Raw genomic sequence first — 11679 nt, 5'->3', positions numbered from 1 at the left:
ACTCCAATTTCATACGTTCTTTAGAAGTTTTTTACAAGTCTTTAGCACTCTCATATTTCTAGCATAAGACGAAAGAGAAATAAGAAAGTAGAGATTTAGGCAGCCAACCCTAGATTAGATCCAAACCACCGGAAACTCTGAAAAAGATACCTTGTTTTTAGGAGCCTAAAAGACCACATCCGTTTTAATTTGTATGTCTAAACAAAATTATATCAATATGCACTTTGTAAATATAATATATATTATTAGTATATATAAGATTTACTGTAATAAAATAAAATACGTGAGGGGATGAAAGTAATGCTTACAAATCTTATTCATTTTTGTCATTTTGTGAGCTGAACTGATGGTACGAAAATATGCATTTTTAATTTTCAACGTTCGGGCTGCGAATTGAATTGGTTCTAAAAGTTTAGACCCAACCAAATGTAACCTATTTGCTCTCCTACCCTTTCGGTTTATAATATTTCTCCTTCAACAAATACGTTTCTGAAAATTTCCCAAATGGTCCCTGTTGCTACATAGAAATTTAAGAAAATTTATGAAAGTACAAGGCATACATACGTTTCTTAGTGTTTATGAAAAGTTTGTATAAACTTCATAAGTTAAGATTCAAAAATGAATAAAAACAAGTGGAAAGCATTCAATTTTTGACCAAATGAAGACAAATCACAAATTTCACTAATTGAATCAGCAGAATAAATCACGTTTGGTGATTATGTTTCCATACTTATTACTAGATTGATTTAGTAATTTAACATACATGATTGCTAATTATTATTTGTAGAATTTTTTTACAGGTGACAAATTATCTAGCAATAGCTTTATAGGTTGTGAAATTTATGTTGTTTTTTATGTTTTAAAATCTATTACATAGTAAAAACAATGTATAAGACACTTATTTTACACTTTTACACTATTTTTTAAGATTTGTTACTACAATTTTTTGCAAATTTATAGTGCAACTTGCCAGTTTGGCTCAAATTAAATATAGCGGAGATTACATTTATTTAATCAGGAACCTAGCTCAAATAAATAATTTGGGAATTATATATCTATTGTTCAACATATTGGGGACCAATTTGCCTGACACAACAAACTGTGAGGACTTAAATTGCATTTCTCCACAAATAACTTAAATACCAAGCGACGCCGTTGCTCATGCAAAACCTTACGGACCTTCGGCCCTCTTCTTATTCTTTCGTTATCCTCCGCACCCGCTACAGAACTCCTCCCGAGTCCTACAGCTTTCCGGACAGGAGGAGAGTGACTGAGGGAGTGGCCGGTCAGGAAGACAACAACTCTTGGCCTGAATTTGTTATTCATAAATGTTTACTCGCCCCAAGCAGAACTAAGGTAAACGGGTTGTTGTGCTCTAAGTTTTCTGCTTCTTTACTTCGTGTTAAGGAGCCTTCTAATTTATTATCTCAAGCATAATTGGATAGTGTTTGCAAGGTCAATCCGTAGTATATTGCAATTCGTTTAGCTCCTTTAAGGAAAATATACGGCTTTTCAGGATGTTAAGGCAAATTCATACCTCTAAACCTCAATGTCTACTTGGGTACGGATATAATCCAACGCTGCTAGGGTATACTTCTGAAGTGAATTCTAGGACTTTCTCGTGTTTGGTGAATCACATAACCAATAAAAATTTCAAATTTTTAAGATACAGAAATTGCTTAGTTCAGCTCCGCCGCAAAACCCTTTTTCAAGAAGGTAAAATAGCTAAGGGCTTTGCAAGTGGGACTTCGTTTAAGAATGCTTCAAGGGATTCGGGGAATTTCCAATTGGTTAATGGGGCTAGAAGTTTTTCGAGTTCCGATTCTCAGAAAGTCGCTCAACGCAATGACAAGAATCTTCCTTGGTTAGTTAAATCAAGGGCTAAAGATACAAGGAGGCCTGAGAAAATGGATGTGTCGAAAACCAGCACTTCTTCATGGGAGGAGTCAGCAAACAAGTTCCTAAAAGGTGGTGGAACTGCCGGAAAAGATAGGGGTTTTCGGGGTTGGGAAGGTAGCCAGCACAACTACAGGGGCAAATATGAAAGTATTGAAGAAGAGGATGGAGAAGAAGAAGCCGAAGTTGAGGATATTGATGATCCAAGATGGGATAAAATAAAGAATCAATACAATAGAATTGGTGCAGCGAAACTAGGTTCAGATAAACCAGAATTTAAGAAGTGGAATAAGCAGGAAATTTGGGGTAGGAAAACATGGAAAGATGCTACCGAATCCACAGTGCCAAAGATTGTTGGCGAGGGGATATATGGAGTTGGTCCAATATTAGCTGCATTATCTGCTGGAAGAAGAGAATTTTATGCTTTGTATGTTCAAGAAGGGATTGATCTTAGTGGAAATAACAGGAAGAAGAAGGACAAGAAAGGGTTTGAGAAAGTGCTAAGGATGGCAGAGAATATTGGATTGAACAAAAAGGAGATATCCAAACATGATCTGAATATGGTTGTTGATAACAGGCCGCATCAGGGAATAGTCTTGGATGCTTCTCCGTTAGAGATGGTCGGGATCAAGGAATTAGAACCAGTTTCAGTTGAGGGGGAGAGCGGCCCTCTTTGGGCGCCATTGGATGAGGTTAACTGATCCTCAGAATTTGGGGGCCATTATCCGTTCTGCTTATTTCTTTGTTGCCTCAGGGGTGGTTTTATGTGCTAAGAACCTCTGCTCCTCTGAGTGGGGTTGTCAGCAAAGCAAGTGCTGGCTCACTTGAGTTAATGGAGCTCAGATCATGCAAGAACATGATGCAGTTCTTGTCTTCTTCAGCTCAAAATGGTTGGCGGGTTCTTGGGGGCTCAGTTTCTTCTAGAGCTGTTCCTTTGAATGAGGTTGTACCTGGTGCTTCCACAATTCTTGTTTTAGGCAGTGAGGGCACTGGTTTGAGGCCTTTGGTAGAGAGATCATGCACTGAATTGATTAGGATTCCTGGAAACATTCCCATGGATGTAATTGCTGGTGAAGACGAAGAGATGGAAAGGTCTGAGGTCAACCATGGGGTTCCAGGTAAAGAGTTCAGGTCCTTTATGGCTGTGGAGAGCTTGAATGTAAGTGTTGCGGCGGGTGTGCTTCTTCACCACTTGAGTGGAATCAAATGCAGTGACAATGGCCCCAAGGGAGAGAGTTGATGTGGTTCTCATTTTTGTGGAAGTTCATGTGAACCTGTCACCGGGTAATTTAGAAAAGGTCGACTCGTTTCTCTTGGAATTCATGGAGTGCATACTTGTCCTAGTTTTGTTTTAATTTCTTGATACATGAAACGACCATTTGTTAAAGATGCTGGTATCTGGATGATATACGGGTGTACTTAGTCCTTCTTAATTGGAGTTGGCTTCATTATTCTAGTCTATTATCGCCTACAGAGTTTGAGCACCAATATGTGTGTGATGATAGAATGTATAAACAAGCCAGCGCATCAAAAATTATGAGATCATGAGTTGGGGATAACACCAAAATGGAGACAATCTGCAGATTTCTATACTGTTCCTAGAATGGTGCTGACACGGTTTTTATTCGCTATTTCTTCTTCCTTTTTTAGATAGTAGATAGAACTAGTACAAGGGTTCCCTTAGCTGCTGCTATTCATATAGAAAGGTCTACATCTTGAAACCGATATTTTGCCAAAAACCACATCGGTACACCTGAGAATCTGTGCGTTTTGATATCAGATTTTAGTGTGGGTGTTACTACACCTTTACGCCTGCCATAGTTAATTGTAATCCGTAGATTGAGCTTTGCCCTCCTGACCCAAGGAAAAGCTTAAAAAAAAAAAAGAATCAGTACTCAGCTTGTTAGCTTTTGATAACAATACTGTTCTTATATTACGTAAATGATGCCATTTTCTGGTTAAACTATTTGTTAGACCATTTAAAACCCGTGGTCGAATTGCCTTGTTAAATTCATTATCTCATTAGTACATATATTTGTCATTTAAGTACAGGAAGAGCGGCCATAGTGAAATAATACCAACATAATACAAGATCTTGAAATTCGTGTGATAATCACTTGGCCAACTTAGGACTTCGGATAGCGATTGAGGATCTTTTGGGTTTGGGAAGGGGTATGGGAAAGGGAAAGTCTGTCGTCTGCAAAAATCTCTATATGGCTTGAAACAGAGTCCTCGGGCTTGGTTTGGAAAATTTAGAAAGTAAACTAGGATTACCTGTCATGTGATCAGTAGCACCAGAATCAATGACCCATTTTGGAGAAGAGGAAACAAGACATGCATTGGGTTTACCTGTCTCGACAGGAGCAGTAACATGACCGGATGGCTGTTTCACTGTTTCTTGAAACTGAGTCAATCTAGCATACTCATCCGCAGATATTGTAACATGCTTGTCAGAGGTCGCACAACTAGATGCAATATGGGCAGAGTGAGCCTTCTTATACTGCAGCTTCCGACAGTCTCGCTTGATATGACCTGGTTTATGACAGTAGTGACATACAATCTCTCCTTGCTCCTGTCCATGATTGCTAGTATTCTTATCAGAGTGGTTGGGCCCCGACCCCATGCTCGTACTGTTGCCATTACTCTTGTAGTGTTGTCTTCCTGAATCAGCTGTGGTAGTTCGGCTAAGAAGAACACTGTTAGGCTGAGTAGATAGAACAGGTAACGTATTCTCTGTACGGAGAACCCTTCGAAAAGCATCTTCTAGACTGGAAATTTCTGAACCGGAAAGAATTTGAGATTTAGCAGTCTCAAATTCAGACGGAAGACCGGCTAGAAAACTCATAACCGCCATCTTCTCTCGCTGATTTCGTTGTTCCTCCACATCACAACTGAAGGGAAGCAGCATATTGAGCTCTTCATATGTTTTCTTGAAGTCCATAAAATAACTGGTGAGAGACTTGTCTCCTTTATCTGCCCTGTAAAAATCCTTGCAAACATCATAGATACGAGAGAAATTTCCTGTTCCAGAATATAAGAACTGTAAATAGTTCATTAATTGTTTTACTGTCTTACAATGAGTAACCAGACCGACCATCTCACTATCAATAGAATTACGGATCTGTATATACAAGCGAGCATCCTCTCTCATCCAAGACAATTTAGAGTCATCCGTAGGTGGATCATCAGTCAGATGGCCATCCATAGAAATACTGAGCAGATATAATTCAATAGTATTGTTCCAATCAAGAAAATTAATTCCAGTTAACTTATGTTCCGTGATTTTTGAAACCAGCGGAACTATATCAGAAACAACTCCAGGCTTTTTGTCAGACATAATTGCTAAGAAAATTCAACAAGATAACAGATTACCCACAAGAAAAACCTGTTGTAGCCAAGTCCCACACCTAGATCGATGTTGACCCACAAACAGGTATGCAAATAGCGTCGAGAGACAGAGGAGAGGTGCTGGGTTCTGACCAATCGGTACTACGTACCTCCCTGAGTTGGCGGTGTCTATAAAGGAACCTCTAAAGCCTGTACCTTGAATATGGCAGCAGCTTCCCTCACACCCAACAACCCAGAAAAAAAAAAATTTATGAACAAACCTTGCTCTGATACCATGTGAATTTCAGAGGAAGAGAATAAATTCCCCATATTTTTATTCATCAATCGTAAGGGTATATATACAGGTATAGACATCTTATAATAGGAAGATATCCTATTACAATAAATCAGTCCTCTAATTCCTATAATTTAGGCTACAAACTAGCCTACATTTGTTAGCTATCTAATCCCTACAAATCAGCCTATATCAATCTGTGACAGCTATCTAATCCCTACAAATCAGCCTGCATATAATCCGTAACAGGGAAATTTGCCCTACTCTTTCCCACTCCCAAACGTCTTCGAAAGGCTTGAAAGAAGCTATGACATTTCTCTGTAGCACCCTGTTCGTATTGCTCCCTTAGCCCCAAGCTCCATTCTGCTTCGACCTTCTTTTGGAGTGATAGAGGGGACTCGGGGAATGTTTTAGGGTAATTATGGACGTTCCATGCTATTCTTGCATGTTTTGTCGCTATAACATCTTTACAGGTGAATTGGATGTCATGCTACATCTTTACAGGTAAATTGGATTTTATGCTTGTGGTACCAAAATTGATGAACAGAATCGTAAATGCCTTTCAACTTTGATGATATTGATGAACATTCTCTTGGTGTCTGCCTACATCCTTTTCTGTTGTCATGCAGAGCTGTTTGCAACGTGACATAACATGATCAGGTTGTAAGTGGATTCATTTCATTGCAGTTTATACTACTTCAGGGTGTCACTTATTAGCTAATAGACCAGACTCCTGTGAGTTGCATCAATACCACACGTAAACTCATGCATTACAACAACCATGGTTGAAAGTGAAAGAGGGCGGAAGTCTTTTCTTCTCACATGCAGTTGCAGTTTTGCACATGGCATATGTTTGGGATCTTCTCGCTATTGTATCTAACTTTCCATTGTCAACAAAGCTCGTGGTTCAGGCCTGCCGTTCAGTGACTTAATTCATTAGTCTACGGACTACTCGTGAATTTCAATAATGCCCACCTATTGAGAGTAATTTCATTGTATGGTGTTCTTATTATGGGACAAATGCAGTTTTGGTCCTCAATATTTGGCACTTATGCAATTTTTGTCTTTAAAGTTTCCGCAGAAACAAATCTAGTTCCATATTTTTGGTACACGGTGCAATTTTAGTGCTTAAAGTTTCGTCAATAACAAATATGGTCCCCCAATGTTACAAATTTGAACCATATTTAAAACAGTTAGCGATTGTTTTTTTTCAAATATTGGTGGAATTAGTCAGGTGTAATCACATGTTTGTTGAATTAAGCTTCTTTTTTTTTTTTTTTTGGAAAAAAAAAGCAAAATAATGAGTAACCTTGAACAATAAGAACAACTCATGCGATGGAATGTTAGCAACTAATCAATCAAGAAAATGTTAATCTATCGAAAAAATTAACTATTACAAATTTTAGCTTGGGTTCAATTGGGCTAGAGAGTGAAAACATAGTGTGGATCGATGAATTGGGTGTTCCAATTAGTTTTAGTTTTTTAGATTAGAATTTTCTTTTTTTTACTAGTTAATTAGTCAATACGTCTGTTATTAGTCATTGTTATTTGAAATTAGCTATGATTTTGCTTTCTTATTTGAAATTCAATTTAATGGAAACATGACTGAACGTGTCACTAATTGTAAAAAATTCTTCAAATGTCCTAAATTTGCTTTAAATTGGACAAAATGAAGTATAGATTTGCTCTTGCCAAAACATTAGAGACCAAAATTGCACATGTACTAAATATTGAATACAACATTTACTTTTTATCAAAATTTGAAGGACTAAATATTGGGAACTAAAATTACACATTTTTCTATCCACCATTCTGTTATCTCTCCGAGCTTCCGAAAAGTAAAAATAAAAACCAGTTACAACTTGATTGTTTTTGTTTTTTAGTGTCAAGTAAGGAAACAGCATCTCAGGTACACGGGGTGGAAGACTTGTCCTGGATGGGAACTACGTAGGGCCTCAGCCTAATGACAATGGACTGGACCAAACCCCCCCCCCCCCCAAAAGCACTTCTCAGAAAACCGTCCAATGCATATGCACATTCTTGATGCATCCACAGCAGCTTATGAATTAGTACTAGTATTTGTTTCGACTACTTTGCCGAGTATCCACGTGAGTTAGTAGCATCTGTTTCTGCCTGCGTCAGTTGCTTCTCGATGGAGGATTATAATTCTGCAGATTGCAAATAGGGTTTTGTAGACTCAAAATTCAGGGCACCACAAAAAGGAAAAAAGAATAAAGAAAAAAGGGAGCAGCTTATGTAAGTCAGAAATTTCATTTTATGCTTCACTATGATCAGAGCCTTCTTCGGTACCACGACCACTTAAATGTGTTCCTCAAGGTTTTTTGCCTTCTTCGCATTTCTTTAGTTCATCACTTCATAGGACACTCGAGAAAATTATCCGGTTTTCACTTCATATTTGATGATAAATAGAGACCTAAACCTCAATGGTTATAAAAGGGTTTGGCTAAAATGGAGAGCTTAATTGTAAAAGTATCTAAATATAGAATTACAATAAATGTGTGGGTACGTGTATTCAGAATTTATCTTGAAGGAGCATCTCTGAATTTATCATGTGGTATTTTGAAGGAGCTAGCTCGAGTTTGGCGGATTGAGAAAAGATTCGATGAATTTAACCTTTCATTAAATTGGATTGAGTTTGGGCCTAAATATTAGGCTCAAATTAAATATGAGTTGAGTTTGGGTCTTATTAGACTTAAACCACATATAATCTCAATCCTTTAATTTGCATATATATAATACTAATATTTTTATACTTATGAATTATGTGTGAAAGTATATTAATATATATATATATATAAGAAATATTATATATACAAAATTATGTCATAAGATTCTGAAGGACAAAATTTAGTATGAGCAAGTTGAGAACCTTTGCAATTGTATTGACTATTGATCATGTTTTATTACTATTTTTCACGTGCTTTGAACTAATCGGATATATTGTTGTTAGAAAATTCTTGGTTTAAATGATCTGTTACTAGTTCATGTATAGTTTCAATGTTGTAGTTTTGTGGATGTTAAATTAGTTTCAGAACTTGATAGTTATAATAATTATAATAAGGAAATTATGGAGTAAGAGATGAATTTGGATTAAATCGGAATTAGATTCACAGCTCGAATATTTTGTGAGTAAAGTATGAGTTTTGTGACGCCCCGAAAAGTATGAGAGTGAGAACCCGGAAATTTTCTAATTTTCTAGGGTTTATTTTATTTAATCGCCCGCCTTTTCTACATTTTCTTTATTAGAAAAATTCCCCAGATAAAGTTTATGAGCAAAGATAGTTTTAAAATGATTTTTCTAGTATCGGTTAGTTTTGAGAAATTAAGAGCGTATTTTGGACGTGGGACCCGCAAGTGCGGTAAATGCATTATATTTTTGACAACTTGTTGAAAATTTGTATTAAGTGATATTATTTTACAAGGTGTTAAGATATTTATATTGGAGAGACAAAAAGATAAGTTTTAAACCTAAAGGTGACAAGTGTCACCATAAGATTTAGTCTTGAGTTTGACTACTATTCATAACTTTACCATTTAATTGAAATTGACCAAAAATCTCTTCATTTTGCAAGCTTATTGGCCGAATTTTTTGAGGAGGAGAAACAAGAAGAAAGCCTTCAACTCCAACTCCATTTCTTGCTCAATCTTGTGAATCAACCGTTAAACTTTCAAATTCCTCCACAAAAATCACTTGTTTAGGAAGATTGAAGGTAGTGGTGGAGTAATTAGAGAAGGCAAAGGACTAAGCCATCAACTTTCTTGATATTTCAAGGTTCATGTCTAGCAATCCTTTCTTTGTTCTTGATTATGCTAAATTAGTGACTTGTGATGGCTAAAAAGATGGTTTGATGGATTATATCTTGAGTTGTGGTTGACTTGATGAAGTTTTATAATTTTTGGGGATTTTTCTGTTTTAATATGAACATGGTTGTGTGGTTATATATGATGATTGGAAATGATGTTTAAGGACTCTATGAGGTGGAAAAAGTGGTCAATTGCAATCAATTTCTGTTTTGGAAGAAATTTCAGAAAATTAGGTTTTGTGAAGGAACATTCTGCCCGAATTTATAGCTCCTAGTTAGAGGCCGAATTGGCCTTGACTTAAAACATGAAAGTTGTAGGGAATGATATTTTAGAGGTGCCTACAAAATTTCAGGTCAATCGGAGTAGTGTAGAATGAGAAAAGTTGAAATTACTATTACTGTTCTGGTTTTACCCGAATGTAAGAATTGCGCCTGTAATTGGTTGTTTTGGCTGGAATTGCTTCCGAATTGGTTGTTGAGGTCTTCTGATGAAATTTAGCCCTGTTTCTTAGCTTTCAGCTGGTTTTGGAATTTCTGGATTTGGACTTGGAGAGCCTGAGTTATGATGTTTCCGCTAGAATACGTTCTGTGAATCTGTTTTTGTGATTCTGGTATAGTATTCTTGCATTTTTGACCTGGTTACACTCGAAACTGGTTGAGTGACCTTCTGTAATATTGTAGCCCTATCTCTTAGCTTCGAAACGGTGTATCTTGCACCTTCATCCGACCATCGTAGTACCTTTGGTGCCATTACCGCAAAATGACGTCAAAACTGTTTTTCTGGTTTTGAGCTTAACTTTCATTTCCGGACTTTTCCCTAGCTTGACTTGTACTAGTACTACTTGGAGCTTACTGAATGGCTATTGGATGAACTTGTTGTTGTGTGTGTACCTTTGGGACTGGCTGAGGAAATAATGAAGCCATGATGGCTGGAAAAGTTAACAAATTTCAGGGGAAGTGCTGTCCGAACTTTGAAGGGATTTGTTTGCATTGAGTTTGTGATCTAAGACTTGGATTTGGGCAAGGCAATGTTATATGCTGGATGATTTCTGAGCCGTGGAGGTGAGTGACCCTAAACTATTTCCAAAGTACTTGTGAAATGTTTCTTGCATTATGTACTCGATTGCATATCATGCGTGCTTGCATGTGAGTTCATGACATGATTTGGCTTCAATGAGTTCTGGAAAAGTCTTGTGCTGGACACCAACGTCTCCACTCTGTTTATGGTTCATGTTCATGTTTATCTGGAGCTCAAGAAGGGGCTCTCTCTTAATGTTAATGTTAATGTTAAATGATCTATTTGAGCGTTGGGTGTTCAAGTGCTATGATTTCCCTGACTCACGAGAGCACTAAACGAACATTTGATCTCTGAATCATGACATCATCGAAATGATCGAAATGCAACATTGTGAAATATATTTGTTTAAGGATTTTACTGGTTACTCGCTGAGCTTCTAACTCACCCCAAAAATATTTTATTCCCCTCCACAGGGCTCAAAGCGAAGGAAGGTCTTGTTGCGCTTATTCACATGTCTGGATGGCCTATATCTTGTACAGTTTGAATTTGGAATCATTTTATGTATAGTTGGGAATTATTTCCGCTTTGCTTTTGACATGTAATTATTGGAGAATTTGATGTAATATTTGATATTTATATTGTAATTCATTTGAGGATTGTAATGAACGACTGAGTCCCGGCGAGAGTTGGGCAGGCGGCCCGCCGAACCCTCTGGTTCGCCTTAGGGGGAGGTGGGGATGTCACAAGTTTCACATTTATCAACTCAAATCTCATAACTCGAAAATCAAAAGTGATATTAATTATATGAATCGAGTTTGAACTTGTTAAAATCTGACTCATATGGACCGATTAACTAGCTTACTTAAATATCTTCTCGATGGCTAACTAACCAAAGGCAAGTATGATGTACTCGTGGCATGCCTTTGATATAAATTGATGCTTTCAGTGAATGTTTGAAACAATTTTAAATAGTAGAGCTCAATGCTAATCAGAATATAGAAATACGAGGCTTGTAGTCCAAAGGATAATACTCCGAAATTAGGATTAAACAAAGGGCCTGGTGGGTCGCCAAGATCCCAATCACAAAGTAGCATCTCCCTAAAGAAAAAAAAAAAAGCCATCCATTGGAACTCGATTCCCCACCCCCCACGCCCACTTCTCAAACGCCTGGAGGCTCTCCCTTCCTCATACTGCCCCTATATAAGTTAACCAACTCAGCCAACGGTCTCTCTCCAATTATTTCTCCAAATACCCCGCACACGCTCTCCCACGCACACACTCGCCCACGCCCACAAATTGCACACACTCACCTTCGAAAA

At 37.4% G+C, this 11679-nt stretch overlaps 1 pseudogene; it reads left to right on the top strand.

Moving 5' to 3' along the window:
• Window positions 1–1161: 1161 nt before the first annotated feature.
• LOC113773507 lies at window positions 1162–3781 on the top strand (annotated as a pseudogene).
• Window positions 3782–11679: the final 7898 nt, after the last annotated feature.

Source organism: Coffea eugenioides, chromosome 6 (assembly GCF_003713205.1).
Source record: "Coffea eugenioides isolate CCC68of chromosome 6, Ceug_1.0, whole genome shotgun sequence".
Taxonomy (NCBI): Eukaryota; Viridiplantae; Streptophyta; class Magnoliopsida; order Gentianales; family Rubiaceae; genus Coffea; species Coffea eugenioides.
Note: the sequence above shows the minus strand (reverse complement) of the source record. Positions and strands in the feature narration are given on the sequence as shown.